Below are 25972 nucleotides of genomic sequence, written 5' to 3'. Positions count from 1 at the left end.
TTTCACGAGAAACTGTTCGAATACTCCGGGTGTAGGGATGGGACATCGAACACAAACATCGATGTTCAATATCGGTGTTGACATCGGTAGCGACCATCGATGGGTAGGAAACATCGAACAAAAAACATCGATATTTTGAAACATCGATGGTATTAAAAATTGGGGTGAAAATAGTCATTTATTACATTAATAAGTTGATAAAAAACATGTTTATTCACTGTTTAAAGTACAAAACTAAAATATCAAAAAATTAAAATTAGGTAGCTAGGTATCCAACTAGAATTACGAAAATTATAGGTTCCAAAAACTTTTATCAATAGATTGCAAAAATAATAAAATTGACAACAAGAAGTCTTTCACTTCTGTTCTGTTCACTTTCAACCCTTTCAACTCAGACTCAGAATGAAACGCAAAAGTAAATGTGATGGCAGCGCCACAGCGGAAACCGATCAACCGATCCCGATCTGCGAAGTCAGGGCCAAATATACACGTGCACTTCCCAGAAGGGCCGTTCCCGTCATCTCTTGGAAACTATATTCCTGTTTGTTTTTTTTTTTTTGTCGATGTTCGATGTTTTATTACGAACATCGATAAAATATTGACGTTTGAAAAAGAATACCATCGATGTCAAAATATCGAAGATTGAAATCAAAACATCGATGTTCGGCTAACATCGATGTATATCGCCCATCCCTATCCGGGTGCCGTCTTCCTCAAAGACATTCAATACGGCTTCCTCGTGTTCGACAGTCCTTACATTTCTTGAAGCACCCCCAACTTCTTCGAACTGGCTGCATCTGACCCGAGCGATTAATTTCAGGATTGTTTTATGATCCGGATGACTTTGTCTTTGTGGAAATTGTTCACGGTACAACCTTACTGCTTCACGTCCATTATTCCCACATCGTGCAAAAGTAAGAATCATATCTACGTACTCAGAGGAAGAATACATGTTAAATGATACACTTGAATTAAATATCGCAGCGAAATTGTATAACAAATGTCAAACTGACGTAAACAATCATTCTAATAAATGTAGTGGACCAAATCTAATGGACAGAATTATAGAGGTTTATGGATAAAAAGGAAACCCAGGCAACGCAAAATTGCGATTATTCCACCTTAATGATGCTCAACTTCAGAATGTCTTTTCTCGGTTATCATTTGAGATAGGACCTTTTTTCTTCAAAATACACGTTAATATATTCGCCCTAAGGCTCCCTTTTTTCTCTGGGGAGCCAGTTCTGGGACACCCTGTATTTGCTTCTATTCAGAGCTTAAGTTTTTGCAAATGGTTACATACACAGTTAATTGGTGCGATTCTGTTTTAAAATTTACCAATATTGCTATATAACAATGTTGTAGTTGCTATGATATGAAGCTGTTGATTGGTTGCATCTATGCAAAATCAATGTTGTTCAATAACAATATTGCTAAATTTTGAGACTAAAGGCTAATTAATTACCTACGTAATGCTTGTTGTGCGTTTGTTTAATATGATACATTATTATTATTGTTGTGTTCCAACCTGTGGTTCACATTCCAAAACGATTGGGATTTCCATGGACAGGGTCACGAAATATATAAAATTGCAAAAAAGATGGATTCATAAAATGCATTTTAAATTCACGGCCTTGTTCGTTTCTTCTACGTTCGTCCACAGATCGTGGTATAAACCTTCCCCGAAAAATGTATATCCCTTGGGTTCGTCACTTGGGACAAAGCCCTTTCGTTCAAAAAACGAAGTTAGTGTTTGCAGTGAGATATTCTGGAAAGTTTCCTAACTTTACATCCTCATGATTGCTTGTAATTTTAAAATAACTTCGACGAGTAAACCAACACAAAGCAACGGGAATACGCTTTGGCGGGCAACTGTTGTTTCACAATGCGCATATCTATTGCGCATATTTTCCATCTCTTATAAATGTAAAGAAAAGATCTTTACAAATAAGGACGCTCTTTGTCGCACAGTGACGTCACTGCGCAAAGGAATTCTGCTTCCTGTGAGACAACAAAGATGTTGACCATCAGGTTAGGTAACTTCGACGAGTTAAACCACACAAAAACCAATGGAAATAAGTGTAGCGGTTAACTGTTCTCTCACAATGTGCAGATCTCTTGCGCATATTTTCCATCTCTAATAAATGTAAAGGTCCATTACTTTAGAAAAATCCTGTTTGTCTTATTTCATTCCCTGTTGATTAATAGGTAATTTCTTCCAGCCCAAATGATACTGACCTAATAGGTAGCAATGCCTTTCCGTACTAACTAAACTCCATTCAAAAATCAAAAAACCACCACCTGTTGCTTTAGGTTGGTAAAATTTAAAAAACCCTGGGTAGTTATTTTTTCATACTATGTTGGTAACTGTAAATTATGACATTTATTTTATTTAAAATAAAATTTCATTGCTCAGCATGTTTCATTTATTAATCCTTATTATTTTTATTTAAACATGCCCAGAAAAACAAGACACTTAATAAACACTTAACCTCAAAATTGCAATTCTCACCAAATTTTACACCAGACACAGTTGCCGATAGTAATTATCTAGGAAAATGCGACGTTGATGGTTTTGTTGATTTTTGAATGGACTTTAGTTAATAAATTAATCATTAATAAAGAAAATAATAAATAAAATAATTCTCTCGGTTCATCAAAATACGATTTCGCAGCCTAGATATACAAATAACTATTTTTTATCTTACAGGTGGAGTTTTTGAGCTAGGTACCTTAGACCATTGTTTTCGGTGACAGAAGTCAAATTTTAATCACAAGTGAGTTAAAGTACTTACTAGTGAGTAAATTTGACAGCTGCCATTTAACTTGATGTAAAGTACTCACAAGTGACCAAATTTGACAATTGGATTTTTTTGTAATAGTTGCATCTGTAAGATAAAATGTCGTATATCACACGTGATCGTGCGCAACCGCACTCGTTGGTCAAAATTCTCACTCTTGTATAATGATGCATTTCTATCACTTATAATACGGTGTGATCAAGAATGACTGAGTCTGTTGGTAACAATGAAATTTCGCAAATTTGGAATTTACCATTAAAGATTTTTGTAATAGTATAAACATAACCGGCATAACCAAAAAAGTTTTTAATGTCGTCTCAAGTTAAAAAATTCAGTCAGCGCAAATTACGAGACAAAAAACACCAGCACTTTTCAACTGTTTCATTCATTCAACAGTCATTGTTGATCACGCCGTATAATATACTATCGTATAATCAAAAGGTCTTTGGATCGCGGTAGCAATGAAATATAAAAACCATCTATAGAATTATTTTCTTCTACTGCCCGTAGTTTTTATTGTACCATGGCCTACTAAATCTGAACTGCGCTGCGCTTATTACGTCCGTAACAAATTAGCTGAATGATTGATTCGGCTAACCTCAAAAAATCTACCCTTAACTAGCGCCATCTCTTTAAAGATATTAAACTACAAATCAACTAAATTGCCACAATAATTTAAATTTCCTTGCATTTCATCAAGGTTGAAGTACTAACATGGGAAAATAGTGCGTTGCATGTAGAGAAAATAACAACAGTTATTTTCAAATTCCCAGCAACCTCCAAACCAAATCCAAAATTGATAAAATTATAAAAAAAAAACTAAATGAAACATTTCACTGTAATACATGTTTCTTCTTTATTATCTACAGCAACTCCAGGACCCTTGTTACGATTAGTTTGGCTTCAAGACCGTGGAGTCGGTAAATTCGTGGGGCTTTTAAAAGACTTGGCTAATATTGCCACACAAGTTTTATCATATTTAATTCCAAAAAATCCTTGTCAACCACTGGTTACTACTTTGCATCCACATTTAATATAGAATTCCATATTTACCTGTGATAAACACAAAGATAAAATTTGTAAAGTTATTATCCAATTAGTAATGAAACCAATTTTAAACATTTGTTTATAAAAAAAAACAGATTACATAAAAACGAAATCCATTCAGAATAAACTCACAAGTAGGAAGGTTCTAAAATTATAAACTTACGAGAAAGGTATTGTCTTCCTGCAGATAGATAGTTTTACTTTTAATTTTTCTACTGTGCTCTATCCATTTTCAGATTTTGCAATTCCATTTTATATATAAATATTATGTTTCATAATTTGATCATTGTAATTATTAAGTATTCTTACGTTCATGAAACGTATTCGTGAAAATTTATTTCGCGTCAAAATGACAAAATAGAAAGTGTTAACCTAACAAAATAAACACGTTACGTGATTGTGATTGGATAATTTCAATTCAAATTACATTTTTCTTTTCTATTTCGCTAACAGATGGAGTTGGTTAAGGGTGAATTTTTTGAGGTTAGCGGAATCAATTGCTCCATTGAAAATCCGAGCTTTGTTACGGCCGTAATAAGCGCAGCGCAGTTCAGATTTAGTAGGCCATGATTGTACTTACTTCAAAGTAGCGCTAATCTCTAACGGAACTCATTACCATTTTCACCATTTTCAGGTGTAAAATAAAATGATCTCAAGTTATTTCAAAAATTATATCACCAAGGTTAAGTTCCAAAACCATACTCCAATGCTCTGAGCACGACCTGCTGTATTATAACCGGCCTGTTCATTCTAGTCCAATCAATAGGGAGTTTTACCTTGCAAAAGGTACAGAAAAGTTTATACTTGGCACTTATATCAACCGATTGTTGATTATAAGCCTACCTAAGCGAAGAGCTATGTTACGGGATTCGCGATTCAATAAATTCAAAAACGACTTACCGTTGGGGCTGGACGTTTGAATTTCGTTCGTGTCTCTGTGCGCGGTGGAACTCACTTCGCGTTCGAGATGTTTGAGTTTTGTAGTTACCGACGAACTCTCTGAGACTAACTAACAAGTTCTTCTTTTTCGGCTTCCCCGAGAGGGAGGGTTTTATGGTCGTTTTCGAACAGACGAATCGTGAATCGAAAAACGCGCCAATGACACACGATGGTAGAGTGCAACCACTTTCAATGAAACTAAATGTTAAGATCTAATAGATAAAGAACTAAACTAACTAGAAGGTAATGAAACAACAAAAGCAAAAAGTAAAGAGAGAAAAGGAAAAAAGATCGACTATGTACAAATTCAAACACTGAGTTTGCGACCTTGGGGGGTTGCCGCTCGCCCCGCCATACTGGAGAATAGGGGTGCAAAATCACATTTTTGCGATTATTTCATTATCTGTGCAAGATACCTCTATCTAAGTTATAGAAAATGTACAGCATGCAATTCTCTACATTTTTCGTTCTTTATGTTTTTTTGACAGATCAATAGTTTCGTAGTTACAGCGTGTAGAAATCTAGAATTTCTTTTATTTTTGTACTTTTTATTCTTTTCCACACCACCACAGAGGTAGAGCAATAGGGTGCGTTTTTTTTGACGTGGTGTCCCCAGCGGGCATAGTCTACGATGCAGTAGAAGTTTACTGTTTTACTCTTTTTGATCTCTTTGTAACGTAGACGGACCCGAATGATCTGGATCGAACGGTATAGATGAGCTGAATTCATCAGAGTTTATGAATTCGGGAATTCCTCTTGAGAATTTTCCTCTTGTTCCTCAGGGTCATCATCATTACCACCAAGATCATCTGGCGTTTGCCAAAATAGAAATTCATTGATTTCAGGTATTTGTTCGTCTTGATCTTTAGATTCTGGAACCTCTGTGATTATTTCATTATCCGTGCGAGATACGTATATCTAACTAATAACAAAAAATGTAGAACATACAATTCTCTACAATTTTTGTTTTATACGTTTTTTTGTCAGATCAATAGTTTCGTAGTTACAGCCTGTAGAAATCGAGCATTTATTGTTTGACCGTCTACGGGAATATCGGACTCCAACGTGTATACTAATGAAACAGGTAAACGCCAAATGATCCTGATGATGATGATGATGACCCTGAGGAACAAGAGGAAAATTCTCAAGAGGAATTCCCGAATTCATAAACTCTGATGAATTCAGCTCATCTATACCGATCGATCCAGATTATTAGGATCCGTCTACGTTACAAAGAGATCAAAAAGAGTAAAACAGTAAACTTCTACTGCATCGTGGACTATGCCCACCGGGGACACTACGTAAAAAAAAACGCACCCTATTGCTCTACCTCTGTGATGGTGTGGAAAAGAATAAAAAGTACAAAAATAATAGAAATTCTAGATTTCTACACGCTGTAACTACGAAACTATTGATCTGACAAAAAACCATAAACAACAAAAAATGTAGAGAATCCCCCAAAGTCGCAAACTCGGCAATATTAATATCATGCCTAATACGGGGTGATCAAGAATGACTGAGTCTGTTGAAATTTGGCAAATTTAAAATTTACCAAGGAAGGTTCATTTTTGTAATAGTATAAACTAGTGAAGGATAAAAGTTGACCGGTGCTTGATCGGTCAATGACCAGTCATTATTGGTCAAAAAGTAGGAACTAGTTAAACATCACAAAATAATTCTTTCAATGTCAAGGATTATTTTAATACCAAATAATGGTTCCTAATTCCATTTTTTATAAGATTTATTGATCGATAAATTATTGTTCTAAAATTGTGTAAGTGAGGTTAAGTTTGAATTGTTTGAAGTTATACTTTGTTTTTTCTTTAACATATTTGCTTGAATTTGAACTTTTTGTTCATTTAAAACTCTTTAAAACTTTCAACACAACTGTGTGTGTGTATTTTCAGTTTTTTAATTTCTTTTAAAATACTTAAACATTCGTTTAGAATTTAAAAAAGTAGGTAAGTATTTTATGAAAATAAAAATATATTGTATGTCATGTTAAGAAGACACAAAACGAATGAAAAACAAAAACCACTTCTTCCTAATAGATAAAAAGCTTAATAATCGTTTTCCACAATTATCGTTATTAAAGTTTTAGATGTTTCATTCTCATAATTTACATATTTATTGTCATAATCCATGTCTTCATTGTCAGCAGCTACGTAAATGAAATCAGACAACCCAACATAACCTCATCTCATCCGTCAAACAGTCATCATATCCTATAATCTTGAACATTATAAGCGGGAAATTTAAATTTAAAAAATGACTGGTCAAATTCGTCAAGTCATTGACAATTATTGACCGGTGAAATGGGTCATTGACTAAGTCAATTACCGGACCTCACAACACTAGTATAAACATAACTTGCATACTCAAGAATGTTTTTAATGTCATCTCAAGTTAAAAAATCCGGCCAGTGCGTGGTCAGTGCCAATTACTAGACAAAAATCACCAGTATTTTCAATTGTTTCATTGCCAACAGACTCAGTCATTGTTGATCACGTTGTAGAAGATACCTGCCAAGTATAAACTTTTCTGTACCTTTTGCAAGGTGGAGCCATTTTTATGTCTCTATTGACTGGACTATCCATTAAATATGCATTATGAAAATGTTTCCCAGAAAGAGGCAATTTCCACCGATGAGGGCGCCACAAACTGGGCGCTTCCAAAGCCAGTAGATACATATAAAGTACCGACACGGGTGACAGCTTCGGATGACAGCACCACTAACGATTAGAATTCCGCTCGAGGCGCTACGATCGCGAATTTAAAAAGTCCATTTGAAAATTATTCAGCAATAATGCCGTCTTGTTGTGTCCTTAATTGCCGAAGCTTTTCTGGAGTAAGCTTTTACCGTTTGCCTATATCGAATAAAAGCCGATATAAGGCTTGGATTCTAAATATTGGACGAAGAAAATTATCCGAAAATGTTCGACTTTGCGAAGTTAGTATTTTTATACAAGAGCATTCATATCTTTAAATTTCGTACATACATAGTTTAATACATTTCGCCTATTTTTAGAAACATTTTACACCTGATCAGTTTGAAGGGAGGTCTGACAAAAAGGTGCTGAGATGGAATGCGATTCCAACATATGTATTTTTTTAATATGTGAATCTATCTTTTTCAATCATGGTTCCGTTTTGCAACAAAAAGACATTAAAATACTCCGTGAAAGTCAGAGGCAAATTTTAAAAATATAAAAATAGCTTAAATAGCGACATCTGTTGACGGACCCATCGCTACTGGTGCTGTCAGTGTCACTAAATGTCACCCGTGTCGGTACTTTATATGTATCTACTGGCTTTGGGCGCTTCTAAAGAATAAAAATGTGGAAAACAGGTTTAGACATGATTTTGAGTTAAGATTGAGTACAGTAAGTTCATATCTTCTTTCTGATACAATACTGAATACAATTGTATTTTTGTATTTTTGATTTTAAATTCGAATGTCATTTGAACGAGAAAAACTCTCGGTGACAAAAACTTAATTAACCCATGTCCTCTTACCCTTTTAAGACTCATTAATTAAAATAATAATAAAATCTACTATTTTATAACGCAGTCGCAGCTATTATTTTTCTGTTATCTGCCATTTATTTAAATTTCTTTTTCAAAAACAAATAGACAAAAATGACACATAAAAAAACAAAAACATCTAGACTACATACTATCGCGGCCAAAATACTTTGGTCGGTACTCTTTGACACTTCAAATGTAAATGAAGTATTAATGTCAATATACATGACAATTTCAAATTATTCTTGTCAAAAATATGGCATCTTCAGATTTTGATAAATATAGAATCGTCTTACTTGCTTCTGAAGATTGTCTAAACCGCGACCATGTTGATCTTTTGCTTTTGAACCCTGCCTCTGCAGCTGGGATTTACCCCACTCGTATGACACCGATGGATTAAAATAATTTTGACAGCAGTAGAAAATAAGGTTAAACATCCTGTTTGTTCATCGTCCTGAACCTGATGATGCCAACTTGGTTGGATGAAACGCGTCGACAAAATTCGACAAATTTTTGGTGTGTGGGAATTTTTTCAATTTTTCGTGTAAGTTTTCGTAAGATTGAAAAATGTATTCGATAAAAAAATTTAGTTTTGTTATTTTACCTTCGATTGAATCCTTTTTACAATATCTTTTTTAACCATTTGATTTCAGTGAAGTGCGCACACGTTACGCCACTGGTAAGATTCTACTTGTCAGATTCGCATGACTCAGTGTGCTACTCTTAGAACGGGCGGACTCTAACCCCATTTTCGATTTTTGTCATTCTTGTCATCGTGACAGCGATAATCAAAATTAAAATTGGGAAAAGAAGCGTGCATCAGAGAGAAGTGCTACTACAAATCAGTTATGCTAGTGCGTCATGATCTGTAAGATACGAAAAGGGAGAAGGAAACGCCAAACAGCTTAAAAATCTTCAGTTTGACAAACTGACACATCAGTCATAATGACAATAAATGGTCGCTTGCATTGACTTTTTTGAAATGTCAGAAATTTGCCGGCCTAAATGTATTGTCCGCCATAGCACTTTAAGTTAAAGCTCTTGCGGGGCTTATAAATCCTAATTTACCACTAGCAGGTAATATTGTAAGCAGGGATGTATTGTACATTTGGTATATTTGCATTGTACGGCAAACGGCACGCGCCGCTTCCCAACCTGTTCAAACCCAACCATTGTGCCCGTTAATCGCTCATAATATCCAATAAAATTTTACAACCTACAACCAAATTGAAACTACAGTAGTTTACGATGGTGATGCTATAGAAGCCGTCGGCAGGCCAGATTTAGGTCTTTTTACCGTTAGATTTGCATTGAATGTTGTCGGGGAATATTAGGTGAACGGTCAGCGCTCAGCGGAGCCAAATTGGCGCCCTCTCTGGATTGACGCCCGCCTGCAATGTAGGCCTTATTTGTATAATCATTATATCTATTATCCTGTTGTACCTATCAGTAAAAAAAAAGGTTATTAAAGCTGTTAACGGAAACGCTGTTTAGTTTTTCTCTTTATGAATCGCCGATTGTCGATTGCTGCCAAGACCGACAATTCCGACAAAGTGACAATTTACCACTTTTTTTCATCTGGAGAAAGGGCGAAACTTGAGCGAGGATTTAATAGACCGAGATTTTTAAATTATAAAACACGTGTTATCTTCAACATTTTTTCTAATATTAACATCTTATCACAAATTTTAATAAATTCAGAAATTATTCTAAAATGTCATAAATTATTCGAGGCGCGTCACAATACACAAAATGCGAAGATTGCCGTGGGCACTATGGTAATAATATCAACAAATTTTGAAAAATAGTATACATATTATGTACTATGGCGGCCAAAAAATTTTGGCCGTCACTTTCTTGACATTCAAGTAAAGTGTAAATAAACCTTTAGAAACCGTAACCCCACTTTCGATTCTTGTCATTTTGACAATCAATTTAAACTGTTTAAAGCTCAGATATTTGAAAAATCCGACATGAATGAACAAAATTAGAGCAATCGTACATAGATAACCTGAGGTAAACGTTCTGTGTAGTAGAAATGACAAAACAATTTTGAGTTTTGAAATTTACCATCCAAAAAATAACGTTCATAATCAAGACGGTAATCATGATGACAATAAAGTACGGATTACATTTTTTTTTTTGAATTGACAGACAATGACGGCCAAAATTTTTTGGCCGGCATAGTACCGAGGGAGTGAAGTGGATGATTTTTACCCGAGGTGCAGTTTGTAGCCCGAGGGCTACAAAGCACTGAGGGTAAAAATCGTTGACTCCCGAGGTCCATACACTATTTTTTGCACGACTCACCGATTTTAATAGAAAAAAGCCGAAAATTTGTAAATTATCACTAACTGTCAAGCTAAATTTAAATGTCATGTTGACAGTTAAAAATATCTATTTAACCTTTCGGCTTTTTTCAATTAAAATTTTTGGATCGTGCAAACAATAGTATCTGCACCTCGGGATTGCATGATTGTTACCTTCGGTGCTTTGTAGGACCCTCGGGCTTCGCCTTCGGGCTACAAACTGCATCTCGAGTGAAAAAATAAATTAATTCGAAATAAATATGTACAGTCGATGGACAAATAAAACTGGGACAAAAATGACAATCACATAAGTCAAAATTTACAAATTTTCATCGTTTAATTACGGCTTTATCACAAATAGGTTAACTTACGTATGACATATTATATTATAGACACTGACAAATATTGACAATTCAATGGTCTGATTTACATAGATTAAATTTTAAGTGTCCCAGTTTTATTTGTCCACCGACCGTACCATAAAAGGTTGAATAGGCTATGGTTTTTTGCCCAAGGGGAAAAAAGGATGACTAAAAGCTTGAGTTGGCTGCGATTTTTTGCCCAAGGGGAAAAAAGAGCCACTTCACTCCATACAATCAGGGAGTAAAGTTGCTCATTATATACAGGTCGTGCAAAAAACAATTTTCATCGTTGAAATGTGCCAAAACGTTCCAGAAGAAATAAGAATAAGGAAAAAGAATTTCGTATGAAAGGCTGGAAGAATAAAAAAGGCATCAAGGAGGTAACCGAAGATGTCATTTTGGTTTTTCTTGATATGAAGGTAAGTGTGCAGAACTTTATTGAAAAGTTAATTCACATTACAAGAATCCTTTGAAGAGAAACTAAAGATTGCCAGAAAAGTCTTGGGTGGTGGGACGCTTGCATTGGATGAAACAGCAGAAGTTAAAGAAGTAGATGTTATAAACAAGAGCACCAAGCTAAGCAATAGGGAGGAATGTGGCAGTTCTAGCTCAAGTACAGGCCTGAGTTTTCAATCCAATAATTGTGCTTTTCATTTTGAAATAATTACTGTAAAAATGATGAATAAAATATTACTTTTACAATCTTATAATTATAAAATAAGTTACCATTGACGGCGTGTTTTATAATTTCATAAAAAACGTTACTACTGACGACGTGTTTTATAAAGAAAACGTATTTTATAGGTAACATAACGTGTGAGCTCAAATGCACTATAATAGTAGTTTATTTGGCGAGTTTGTATGTAAATTGGGCCTTTTTTGGCACGCGTGGGCCATTTTAAAACGCGAGTGAAACGGGCGTTTTAAAGGCCCACGAGTGCCAAAAAAGGCCCAATTTACACACGAACGAGTTGAATACAACGTTTTTTTGTTCGACGAACCCCTTAAAGGCTCCAAATCGCTTAAAACCTTTAAAATTAGCTTGACGTTTCGTTTTGACAAGTTGTGACATTTATCAAAATCCGTTCACATAGGAGAAAATTCTCAAATTCTGACAGTGTCGAACAAAAAAAGGCCAATTTATGCCCTCATTTGGGGGCGTATAAAGACGATTATTGACTAAAATAGAATAAAATCAATAACGAATTTTGTGACAACCACCTTATCAGTTTAAACATGCCACATGAGCGGCCAACCCAGATCGTGTGATCTGACCCCGTGTGACTTCTTTTTGTGGCTATACATTAATATTCTATTTTCAGTGCACCTGTGGTTGGCATGGATGATCTTCGGCAAAGAATAACTAACAAATTTGAAGAAATTGGACGTTGGAAAATTTTATTAACTCCATTAAAAGAAGAGTTAGGTTATGCATGCATGAAGGTGGTGGTCACATAACACATCTTCTTTGCGTTTTATTTATTGACGATGTTAATAATCACTTTTAAATCAATCAAGTACATTTGTTTCATTAAAAACTTATCCGATTGATAGTTCAGTTTCAATCAGACTTCAAATGGCTGAGTAGTTCAAGAATACGTTCGTAGTTCTAGGGTTCCTATTAAAGTGACCATGTTTTCTTGTGCCTTTTTAAGCTGCGTCCAATTTTGTTTTAAAATTACATTTCTCACACTGAAACCACCGAACACGAGTCTGTATTGTTTAGATATTGTATGCGAAATTCTTTTTAGATTGTTTGTTGAGCGTTGAATGATTAGCGATTTCATGATTTTACACGATACTTTTGACTTTTCATATGTTGTCTTAGGTGGTCCTTTCGTTTCGTTTTATATTTACATTTATCACAGCTATACCACTGGACAGCATCTGCTGAGAGATGAATTATCTTATGTTGGTTAAGGCAGCTCTTATATATCGTTTTGTAATTGCATTTATCACATTTATACCACTGAACAGCATCTGCCGACATATGATGTGTCTTATGTCGTTTTAGGGACTCTTTCCATTTCGTTTTAAATTCGCATTTGTCACAATTATACCACTGGATGGCATCTGCTGAGAGATGAATTTTCTTATGTTTTTTAACGAGGCTGTTAGATTTCGTTTTGTGTTCGCATTTGTCACAATTATACCATTGGATGGCGTCTGCTGATAGATGATTCTTCTGATGTCGCCTTAGGCAGTCCTTTCGTTTCCCTTTAAAATTGCATTTATCACAGGGATACCATTTGACAACATCCTTTGGCAGATGAGTCTTCTTGTGTCGTTTTAAGTGATCGGTCCGTTTCGTTTTAAATTCGCATTTATCGCAATTATATACGACATCTGCTGAGTGTTGACGTTTCTTATGATTGAGAAGATTGCCATAACTTTTAGTTGTAAACTGACATTCCTTACAATGAAACAACTGTACAGCTTCGCGAGTGGCATGCTTATAGTTTACGTGTTCCCTTAGATGATTTTTGGTTTTTCCTTTGTACTTGCAATGAAAACAAGGAAATCTCTCTTTCTGGCGAATTGACTGCTTTGCGGTATGGTGGCTTTCCAAAACTGTTGCTCCCTTTGTCTTAAAAGAACAATACTTGAATCGGTACCACTTTTCATCAGTACAAGACACTGTACGTACGTTCTCACATTCTTCTTCTGCATCAAAACATGAATTTTCCAAGTGTTTGATCCACAGTAAAAACGAATATGTTTCAAACGAGCACTTTCGACAAATGTAGCTTTTCATTACAGCGTCATTTCTTGGTTCATCTTGAACACAATCAGCGTCGTTTTCATGATATTCTTTGAGATGTTGCTTTAAGATTACAAAAAGATCAGTTTCAAAATTGCAGTCCTTGCAGTAGTACTTTTCCAAATCGTTTCTTTCGCATCTACATGATTCGAGTGGCAACCGGTGACGTTTCGGGATACTTTCGCTATATTCCAAATTCCGCATCATTTTGATCTTATAATCTGAAAATTTTCATTTCTTGTCAATACAAAAAAAAACTACTCAAAATAATTGCAAAATATACCATTCTTATCTACTTGTAAATTTATCAAATTGCAGATTAAAAATACAAACAACACAAAAACCTGATTCGTGATCTGTAATCCGTAACCTAGACCATACACAGACCGTGATGTGAATGTGGGTTGTGGGTAACCTTGCTCCTTGCATTTTATGGTGGCAAATCTGCGCATGCGTGTAAATGTCTACTATTTATAAAGCGAAAATGTGGTGCAGGAATTGCAGGATTAGAGATGGGTTAATACCGATATTTGACGATATCGCCCGATACGAATATATTTATCATCAAGCATATTATGCTGGGTAAGTTTAGTTAATACACTCTGGTGTAATGTTGGATCATTTGGGATTTTATTTTCATAAATATTAGTCAGTGTCCTATTAAAAACAATTACAAAACTACCCGTTAAATAACGTTCTCCGCTTATTTGGCGTGTAACTTCTTCCAAAGGCTTGAAAACTGTACAGAGGTCTTCGCATAATTTCCAATCGTCTGCGGAAATAGGTTCAAGAGAGCTACTGCTGCTGCTCTCCAAAAGCGCTAATGTAGTAGTTACAGCCTCCCTTAGTAAGAGCGCTCTTTCGCACATATAAAAGGTGGAATTCCACCTCGTAGGCACATCGATTAATAATTTTTTTGGTTTTGCTACGACTACTTGAACTTGGTATTTGTTGAGTTTTTCAGTAGCCGTAGTACTGCGCTTAAAATGATTAACAATCGTTTTTAATTTAGAAATTAAGCGATCCACTTCTGGCAGCGGAATAGCATTTTTGGCTATTAAATTTAACGTATGCGCAAAACAACCAAAATTTTTCAAATTTATCTCCTTGATGGAGTTTTGAACATTCTCAGCATTATCTGCTACCACTAAACGAACTTTTTTAATTAAGATTCCATTGAGATATCAATCGCTATAAATCTTGGCTAATATTTGCACTTGTGTGTGGTTCTGGCAAAACACTACATTGTAAGAGAGCAGACTTAGACTCAAAATTATCATCGATATAATGTGCTGTTATGGCAAAATAGCCCTCCTATGCCCTGGACGTCCAGATGGACGTCCAGGGCGATCCACGGTGAGACATGCTGCTTTTACTGCGTTAAACCGTTCTTTAACGTCATTTTCTCAATTCTGATATTCTGCAGTCAGCATTGTGTTTGAAATATGTTTTCGGCTAGGAAGTTGGTAACCAGGGTTTAATTTTGAGACAAATTTTCTGAAGCCCTTATCTTCCACTATTGAAAAAGTTTGGAAATATTTTATGAACAACAGCATAAGTGCATCATCTATTTCTTTTCGTTGTACTGCCGTATTTTTTTTTTTTTGTTGTAGCATATCCTGCTATTGAGGGCTGAAATATAATTTATTTTTCACTTTAGTATAATTGCATGATAACTCCTAGGATACGAAATCCGTAAACATGTCCATAACAACCGGGGAATAAAACAGGGCGTAATAAGAATAAGCGGGCGTAATGAATTCATAACGCCCTCATTAATTCATAATTGCAAAGATGCCATTTGTTTTTTTTTAAGAACACGTATAGTGAAAAATAAAATCTTGTATGCACCACGGCGTCACCGAATGATTACGCCCATCGAACGATATCCATCTCTCGGGCTAAAGCCCTCGAGCTGGATTCATCGTTCTCCGGGCGTAATCATCGTTGTAACGTCATTGGTGCATAAACAGCTATTATTTTTCACTTTAGTATAATTGCATGATAACTCCTAGGATACGAAATACGTAAACATGTCCATAACAACCGGGGAATAAAACAGGGCGTAATAAGAATAAGCGGGCGTAATGAATTCATAACGCCCTCATCAATTCATAATTGCAAAGATGCCAATTTTTTTTTTTTTAAAGAACACGTATAGTGGAAAATAAAATCTTGTATGCACCACGGCGTCATTGAACGATATCCATCTCTCGGGCTAAAGCCCTCGAGCTTGATTCATCGTTCTCCGGGCGTAATCATCGTTGTAACGCCCTTGGTGCATAAATAGCTATTTCGAACTACTTGTAGATGGTTGTTCTATAGGTGCAGAACTGGATGAGACGTTGCCATCATCATGTTTTTCCTCACTTCGCGATGAACTTGCTTCAGATGCCGATGCTGTTACAGATGAAGACACATTTTGGCTCACTTGGCTCGATTGTGTTGGTTGCAACGTAATAAGATGCTTATTTTTTAGATGTTTGTTTAAATTGGAAACCGTTCCCTTAAAACTTAATTTCAAATGACAAATATTACATTTTGCCGTTTTATTTTGTTCAGAATCAACTGTGAAATGATTCCACAATTCACTAATTTTTGCAATTCATTGACAGCATTTTAATTGATTTTCATTGATACTGTGGCGACCTCTATCCGCGCACCTACCAAAAGAACAAGAAACCGACCTTACCGACGAGCCACGACACCTAACAACCAAGAAGGGAAACGTCGCGCGTCGGCGCTATGAGGGAACACCCGTCGAGACGCTTTCGAAGGGTATAAAAGACGTCGCGCCCCTAAACTCGCTCTCTCGTCGACCAACCAGCACAGCAACCGCTTCGACTACGTTTCGCTAACTTCGTTTTGTTATTTGTTATTCATTTGTTACTTGTTGGTTATTCATCGTTATTTGTTATTGTCGTTATATTAAACTCAAATCACGCATCGGATCGTCTCATTCATTCCGGACCAACTAAAGTACTCCACAATTGGTGACCCCGACGATCCGGAAGACCACGAGGCAACAACTTCCGATCCCCGACGTCCGAAACAACAAGAACACGTGGCAATTTGGTGAGTGCAACTAGTAGCAAGCAGACCATGGCACCAACCGGCGACGAGCAAGCAAAAAGCGTAGAGCAGAAAATCGCAGAGCTCCAGCAACAGCTCAGCGAAGCCCAGAGCAAACTGAGGGAGAGAAGCGAACCCGCCGAAACCAGCGTCCCAAACAGGGAGATTGAAGAAGTCCGAACCGCAAGCATGAAGTTGCCAGCGTTCTGGCGCAGGGACCCCAAACTATGGTTCTCACAAATCGAGGCCCAATTTCACAGTCACCTCGTGAGATCGGATACGTCCAAGTATTACGCCGTCATCGCCGCCTTGGACTGTTCCACCCTGCAGCCCGTCTCGAACATCATCGCCAACCCGCCAGCGACCGGGAAATACGACGCCGTGAAGAAAACGCTCATCGACAGCTATTCGGACTCTAGAGAGCAACAAATCCGCAAACTCCTGAAAGAGCTCGACCTAGGCGACCGGAAACCTTCCGAGCTCCTGCGGGAGATGAAAACGCTCGCAAGTGACCACGTGGACGACCAAATGCTGCAGACGCTGTGGCTACATCGGCTACCTCTCAACGTCCAACTCCTCGTGTCAGCCAGCGATGGAGTTCCCCTAGAGAAGATGGCCAGCATCGCCGACAAACTTGTCGAAATCGTGTCCAACCGCGGGTCGCCATCTATCGCCGCCATAGCGAACGAGCCAGCACCACCAGCTGCGGCACCCCAAACCACGATCGCAGAGACTCTGAAAAGCCTACAAGAACAGATCACTGCGCTAACGACAACAGTCAAACAACTCGCGAACAGAGGGCGCTACCACTCACAACAACGTCAACGGTCACAGTCAAGAAACCGAAACGACAACAATGAGGCTGACAAACAAAACCAGGTAGACAATGACATATGCTTCTACCACCGACGCCATGGGAACCAAGCAAGAAAATGCACTACCCCTTGCAAGTTCGTCCCGAGCTCGGGAAACTAAGCTCGCCGTCGTTGGAGGAGGCATCCTGCGACGGGCCCAAACCACAACACCGCCTCTTCGTGACTGACGCCAGCACAGGTACTCAGTATCTCGTGGACACCGGAGCAGAAATTTCGGTACTTCCGAAACATTTCTTAGGGAAATCATGCCAGCCGATCGAGGGCAACATACTTTTTGCAGCGAACAACACATCCATCCAGGTCTATGGGTCGAAGCTGCTAATTGTAGACCTCAAACTGCGAAGAACTTTCAAATGGGTTTTCACAGTGGCCGACGTCCGCAAGCCCATCCTCGGTGCAGATTTTCTCTCACATTACCACCTGCTCCCGGACCTGAGAACGCGGAAACTCATCGACGCGGAAACACACCTCTTCGCAACTGGTAAGGTACTGCCCTGCACTGTACCGTCCATCACAACGGTGCTCAGAGACAGCCCATTCCACGAGATACTGAGGCGCTTCAGTGACATCACCCGACAACCACCCCCAGGCACACCAAGCAAAGCCACGGTTAGACACCACATCTACACCAAAGGACCACCTGTAGCGGAAACTCCCAGACGTCTGTCCCCAGAAAAACTGAAGATCGCACAGGCTGAATTTCAATTCATGGCCGAACAAGGTTGGTGTCGACCTTCCAGCAGTCCATGGGCAAGCCCGCTTCACCTGGTACCGAAGAAGACACCTGGTGAGTGGCGTCCTTGCGGCGATTACCGAAGGTTAAACAGTGTGACAGTGCCAGACAGTTACCCCATTCCCCACATTCAAGACTTTGCGAACAGGTTACACAACAAAACAATCTTCTCAAAAATAGACCTCGTGCGCGCATACAACCAGATCCCAGTGGCCGAAGAAGACATTCCAAAAACGGCAGTGTGCACCCCGTTCGGTCTCTTTGAGTTCACCGTAATGACATTCGGACTACGTAACGCCGCGCAGACTTTCCAAAGACATTTACACACAGTGCTTGGTGATCTAGACTTTTGTTTCAGTTACCTAGATGACATTCTAGTGGCTTCAGCGACAGCAGAGGAACACGCGCAACAGTTGGAGACAGTCTTCACCCGACTACGAGCCAACCACATCGTGGTAAATCCTGCCAAATGCGTCTTCGGTGAGCCAGAAGTGGAGTACTTGGGTCATCAAATCTCATCGGCAGGGTGCAAACCCCTCCCAGACAAAGTCGCCGCCATCACTGGATACCCCAAGCCAGCCACCATGAAGGACCTACGCAGGTTCCTGGGAATGCTAAATTTTTACAGACGTTTCGTGAAGAAAGCTGCCGAAATTCAGAGCCCGCTACATAACCTCCTCACGAACGCCAGGAAAAACGACAAGAGACCCGTGGCATGGAACCCTGAAGCCGAAGCAGCCTTCGAACAATGCAAGGAAGAGCTCGCCAATGCAGCCCTCCTGGCACACCCCATGGAGCATGGCGACCTAACCCTCACCACCGACGCCTCGGACGTAGCAATTGGGGGAGTGTTGCAGCAGAGAGTGCAAGACTCGTGGCAACCTCTCGGGTTTTTTTCCAAGAAGCTGACCTCCACGCAGAAGAACTACAGCACCTACGACCGAGAGCTACTGGGTGTTTATGAGTCAGTTAAACACTTTCGCCACATGCTAGAAGCCAGAGTCTTCACGATACAAACGGACCACAAGCCGCTCACCTTCGCCTTCCAACAAAGATCGGACAAGGCATCCCCACGGCAACTACGACAGCTGGACTTTATTGGGCAGTTTTCGACCCAGATAGTCCACCTGCCAGGCGACTCAAACACGGTAGCTGACGCGTTGTCAAGGGTCGAAGAGATAACCGCAGCTACCATCTTCAACAACGAGGAGCTCGCCGTCGCACAGGAAGCAGACCTGGAGCTGAAACAGTTGCTGGACTCAGAGTCGACAGGACTCCAGCTCAAGCAGCTCACACCAGCCGGAGCAGACAGACCGTTCTACTGCAACACCTCCACCGACAACGTCCGTCCATACGTGCCGAAAGAATTGCGGAAAAAAATTTTCCACCTCTTCCACGACCCCGCACACACAGGCTTCAGGCCCACAAGTCGAGCCATCAAAAACAAATTCGTGTGGCCTCGCATGGACGCCGACGTCAAGTTGTGGTCGAGAACCTGCTTGCCATGCCAACGCAGCAAGGTAAGCAAGCACACCCGATCCCCACTCACCACCTTTCAAATTCCAGACAGCCGCTTCGAGCACGTCCACATGGACATTGTAGGCCCATTGCCGGAATCCGACGGATATCGTTACTGCCTGACCATGACCGACCGCTTCACCAGGTGGCCAGAAGTAACGCCCATGGTCGACATGACCGCAGAAACCGTCGCCAAGGCATTCTACAGCACGTGGGTCTCAAGATTCGGTTGCCCGCGGAAGATCACCACAGACCAAGGACGACAGTTCGAAGCCGGTGTAACCACAGCGTTGACCAGGCTCATGGGAATCCAAAGGTTCCGCACAACGGCCTATCGACCCCAGAGCAACGGCATCATCGAGCGCTGGCACAGAACCATCAAAGCTGCAATTATGTGCCAAGAGAACCCCAACTGGACAGCAGTCCTACCGTCAGTCCTGCTTGGCCTGAGAGCAGCAATCAAGGAAGACATCCAGTGTTCACCAGCCGAGCTCACACTGGGCACCGAGCTGCGCTTGCCGGGAGAATTTTTCCTGGACAGCACAAGCGACACAACAGACCCAACCTCCTTCGTGGAAATGCTCAAAGCCCAAATCCAAAGCCTACGCCCAACCCCAACTTCCCGTCTCGACACAAAGAGAGTTTTCGTACACCCAAAACTCGAAGATTGCTCCCATGTATTTCTCCGAGACGACACGGTGAGAAGACCACTCCAGCAGCCATACACAGGACCACACAAGGTACTACGACGAAACGGCACCAAGGTCACCCTCGTCGCAAACGGCAAAACGCTGACGGTACACCAGGACAGGCTCAAACCAGCTTTTCTTCCACACCAACCAACCACAGAGGCACAGCAAGACGAACCAAGCGTCAACCACTCAACAGCACCCGAACAGGCGCCCCGGCCTGACGACGAGAACACGGGAAGAAGCAGACGTTCAACAAAGCCACCAGTTCGCTTTCGTGACTACGTCCCCGCATGACGTAACCGACACGAGACCCAATTTCAAATTTAAAGGGAACGTAGCCACTGAGGGGGGCATAGACAACACAGTAAACCTATAGAACGCAAACTCCCATAGTTTTTTGTGCCCCGACGCCATCTACTGGCTTGTGGTAGGTGCAAAATAAGACACAGCCAGCTGGATATCCTGGCTTTTTTATTTATTTTAATTTAAAGTAAATTATTTATGAAACTAAAAGACTACATTTATTTTGAAGTTTTTATTTTTAATCTTTTTCGATACATTTCCGTTGTATTTTTATAAATTTTGGTTTGGTATTTCTTGCATCCTCACCCAAAATTTTGCTGTTTATTTTCATCGAATTTTGCATGAAGTTTTATACGTTTTCGGTTCATTACAGTCCGAATTTTGGATCGACATTTTGCCTTTTTAAAATGTTGAATATGCTGAGCTTTTCTTATTTTCTTTTTGAAACTTTTACATCATAAAAATGTATATCTTCAACTTCATTACTATACATAAAACAGGAGTTACACAATTATAGTGTCTTCAGTATAAACGTCGTAGATCAGTAGATCGGATGAAAATTCTATAAAAAGTAGTTTTTAGTTAAAATATAATTATCAATATTTTTTTACAATTACTGGAAGTAAATCTGGACTGGAAAAGGAGGGAAGTTGTATCGAGCGTACGGCCACATTCGTTCGTGCTGAAGTCTTTGCTGGTAAAATGAAGTCCACACACAGTGTAGTTGTTATACCAACACTTTCATAGGCTCCAAAGATGATAACTGCTTGTTACCAGTCTTTTTAATACATTCCATAAAACGCCCAGGATATTTAATTGGATTTGGAAATCTATGGCGAGTTCTACATGGTTTATAATACCTTTGCACGGTGCAAAGTCTCACAATAGTAAACTTATTACTTATGACCCTTATGACTTGATATGTCAAAATATATTTTTTTTAAATTTTGGCATAAGTTTCCGCGATTTTTATTTTTATAAAACCGCAGCGTCCCCTGGCGGCTTGTGGTGGGTGCGTTTCCAAAAAAACAGGGAAAATGCATAGGAGTTTGCGTTCTATAGGTTTACTGTGTTGTCTATGGAGGGGGGAGTACTGTGGCGACCTCTATCCGCGCACCTACCAAAAGAACAAGAAACCGACCTTACCGACGAGCCACGACACCTAACAACCAAGAAGGGAAACGTCGCGCGTCGGCGCTATGAGGGAACACCCGTCGAGACGCTTTCGAAGGGTATAAAAGACGTCGCGCCCCTAAACTCGCTCTCTCGTCGACCAACCAGCACAGCAACCGCTTCGACTACGTTTCGCTAACTTCGTTTTGTTATTTGTTATTCATTTGTTACTTGTTGGTTATTCATCGTTATTTGTTATTGTCGTTATATTAAACTCAAATCACGCATCGAACCGTCTCATTCATTCCGGACCAACTAAAGTACTCCACAATACAGAGAAAAGAGTTTAGAATTCTGTGAATTCGATAATGGCCCGCCAGCAGGTGAACAAATTGCACTGTCTTACAAAAAAAGTACGGTATGAATTAATCCATTTATAGTAAATATTATTTTATTAAAGTGAAATAAATTTTAAAAAATAGTATATTATGTTATGAGGAGCAAAAATGAAGTTTTATGTGCTGCGGCTGGTAGATTGGCTGCCGAACGCAGTGAGGGTTGTGCGGGAGGGACAAAGTTTCGGCGCCGCGTTTTTTGAAAATATCTCGGTCAGTGGGCGAGTGCAAATTCATAGAATAATAATTTGTCCAAAATTATATAATTACATATAAGTATTCAAAACTGTACAAAATATCCTTTCCACTCATTTCCACCAAGAATGGCACGGATTAATTAAGCAAATATAATTGTTTTGTTGTGGACCCATCTTTATCTGAAATGACCCGCTTAGGAAATAACGTAGGTACTGGAAATCCAAGAATGAGATTATAATTTTAAGATTAATCTAGAAACAGGTTTACAACCCCTCTACGTTTACAACTAACGGAATTTGTTGTTGCTGCATTTACCGCAGTATCAGTTCTAATATGATAAAAAAGTCAGTTCATAAACACTAACAGCAAAATACTAAAAACCAGAAACACCACACAGAACTACCATCAACAAAATTAATAACATTTTTGTTATTAAAGTTACTTTTAAACTGTGACACTCTTTGACACTGCATTTTGACAACTTCACTGAATTCATTACATTTGTTTATGAGGTTATGATTATTTAGTGATATAACCCCCTAAAGTGGCGCCGTGGAGATCACAGGCACTAAAGCTTCGCCCAGGCAGATGTATAGTGAAATATGTCAATCATCAAGACGGCGGTGGTACAGACTATTAAGTAAAATTAAATAATGTTTATCTTTATGTACACTATATTGAATGAGGCGAGTCGAGACTGCAAATAAAACTGGTTTGGAAGCACTGGAGACCTGTAACTGCTAGTCACCGCTGTAAAAGTTTTACGCCAAACCGGCAAATTTATTTGGGATACCCTATAAGATGAGACAATTTAATTATTTATGTTGCATTGCGATATAATGAAAATTCCTTAAAAAAATTGCCAGAAAAAAGTTAAAGGAACGCCACTGGAAAGATAAGTTGTCTATATGTTTACTTCGGTTTCGCTCGGCTCATCCGGAGACGTTTTATGAGGTCGCAACCACTTTTTTAAACGATGCTCCCTTCATCACCCTCTTCGATCTGTTCTAATATTTACTTTTGTATTTGTACCGACATAGTCACAAACCACCAGTCCACAGCTACAAAGGTATATTGAAATAATAATAATCATAAAAAAGTATACAAAACAAAAAAGAAAGAACCAGGGTTGGTGTACAATTCCATTGATAACGCAGAAGTCCGTTTTTCTAGACCAACCCTGCTACCAAAAATTAAATACGACAACACGTATTACTTTAGAAGATAATCTTTTCACCTCGACATTTATACATATTCACAACTGAAACACTAAAATGATTTTATTTCTTTATTAGATTTATGTTGGATATTGTGTACCATTTTAAATTGTTTCTGTATTTTGTTTTGAAATTACATTCGTCACACTGAAACCACCTGACACCGAACTATATTGTCTGAAAATACTACGAACAGTTCTTATTTGAATCTTTGTTCAATGATGTTATAGGTAGTCCTCTTGGTTTTTGACAAACCAGACGTTTATGTCGTTTTAAGTGGGCGTTCCGTTTCGTCTTAAAATCGCACTTGTCACAGCTATACCATTGAACAGCATCAGCTGAGGGATGAACAACTGTCTTATGGCGTTTTAAGTGGTACTTCCGTCTCGATTTAAATTCGCACTCATCACAGCTATACCACTGGATGGCATCTGCTGAGAGATGGTTAATTATCTTATGTTCTTTAATGTCTCCCCTATATTTCGTTTTGTATTCGCATTTATCACAGCTATACCACTTGACCGCATCTGGTGAGAGATGAATTTTCTTATGTTGTTTTAGATAGCTGTTTGCTTTCGTTTTAAATTCGCACTTATCACAACTAACAGTATCTGCTGACAGATGAGTTATCTGATGTTGTTTTAGGTTGGTCTTGGTCTTCGTCTTATAATCGCACTTATCACAGCTATACCACTGAACAGCATCTGCTGACAGATGAACTAACTTATGTCGTTTTAAGTGGTTGCTCCGTATCGTCTTAAATTCGCACTTATCACACCTGAACCTTTTAACAGTATCTGCTGACAGATGAGTTCTGTGATGTTTTTTTAGGTTGTCCTTTGCATTCGTCTTAAATGCGCACTTATCACAGCGATACTGCATCACAGCATCTACTGAGAGATGAATCCTCTTATTATGTTGCCTTATCGAGCCGATCCATTTCGTTTTAAATTCGCATTTATCACAATTATACCAGTGTATGGCATCTGCTGAGAGATGATTTTTCTTATGTTGTTTTAAGTAGTCGTTTCGTTTAGTCTTATATTCGCACTTATCGCAGCTATACCACTGGATGGCATCTGCTGGGAGATGAATTGTCTTATGTTGTTTAAGGCCGCTGTTATGTTTCGTTTTGTATTCGCATTCGTCACAACTATACCACTGGACCTCATCTGCTGAGAGATGAGTTTTCTTATGTTTTTTTAGGCAGAAATTCCGTTTCGTCTTATATTCGCACTTATCGCAACTATACCACTGGATGACACCTGTTGAGTGATGCATTGTCTTATGTTCTCTAATGTTTCTGGTAAATTTCGTTTTGTATTCGCATTTATCACATCTATACCACTGGACAGCATCTGCTGAGAGATGAATTATCTCATGTTGTTTTAAGTGGTAATTTCGTTTCGTCTTAAATTCGCACTTATCACAAGTATACCACTTAACAGCATCTGCTGAGAGATGAATTATTTTATGTTGTTTTAAGTGGTAATTTCGTTTCGTCTTAAATTCGCACTTATCACAAGTATACCACTTAACAGCATCTGCTGACAGATGATCTTTCTTATGCTCTGTTAGGTAGCGGTTTCGTTTTGTTTTAAATTCGCATTTATCACAATTATACCAGTGAATTGCATCTTCTGTTTCAAAACATGAACTTTCCAAGTGTTTGATCCACAGTAAAACAGAATATGTTTCAAACGAGCACTTTTGACAAATGTAGCTTTTCACTATAATGTCCTTTGTTGGTTGGTCTTGCACACAATCAGTGTCCTTTCTGTGATATTCCCTGAAATGTTGCTTTAAAATTACAACAAGATCGGTTTCAAAATTGCAGTCCTTGCAGTAGTACTTTTCCAAATCGTTTCTTTCGCAACGGGATGATTCGAGTGGCAATCGGTGATGTTTCGCGTGATTCACCATGTAGAAAGGTACTTTGGTCAGAGAAGGACATCTCTTGTAATTGTGAATATAGCCGAAAACTTTCGGGATACTCTCGCTATATCCCAAATTTGACATTGTGATCTTATAATCTGAAAATTTCATTTCATTTCAATGCAATAAATTACTCAAAGTACTTGCAAAATACATATACAAGTTCTTGTCTTACCT

General features: G+C 38.7%; 1 protein-coding gene across 4 annotated transcripts in view; it reads right to left on the bottom strand.

The window, feature by feature from the left end:
- Positions 1–25972, bottom strand: part of LOC138131878 (zinc finger protein 43-like) — a 107715-nt gene that overhangs the window by 69727 nt on the left and 12016 nt on the right. Inside the window, exons 2-3 of one of the 4 annotated variants that reach the window (XR_011159931.1) lie at positions 13631–13965; positions 12365–13570 (exon numbers count right to left, since the gene is read on the bottom strand). The exons of 1 other annotated variant lie outside the window; for it this stretch is intronic. The gene's annotated coding sequence lies outside the window, so the exon portion shown is untranslated. Of the gene's footprint in view, positions 1–12364; positions 13966–21154; positions 21500–21554; positions 25894–25972 lie in introns of those variants that run through there. 2 more of the 4 variants (XR_011159932.1, XR_011159930.1) reach the window with 2 other exon arrangements.

This window comes from Tenebrio molitor, chromosome 5 (genome assembly GCF_963966145.1).
Source record: "Tenebrio molitor chromosome 5, icTenMoli1.1, whole genome shotgun sequence".
Lineage (NCBI taxonomy): Eukaryota > Metazoa > Arthropoda > Insecta > Coleoptera > Tenebrionidae > Tenebrio > Tenebrio molitor.
The sequence above is the reverse complement of the archived record's forward strand: the minus strand, read 5'-3'. Positions and strand labels throughout refer to the sequence as shown.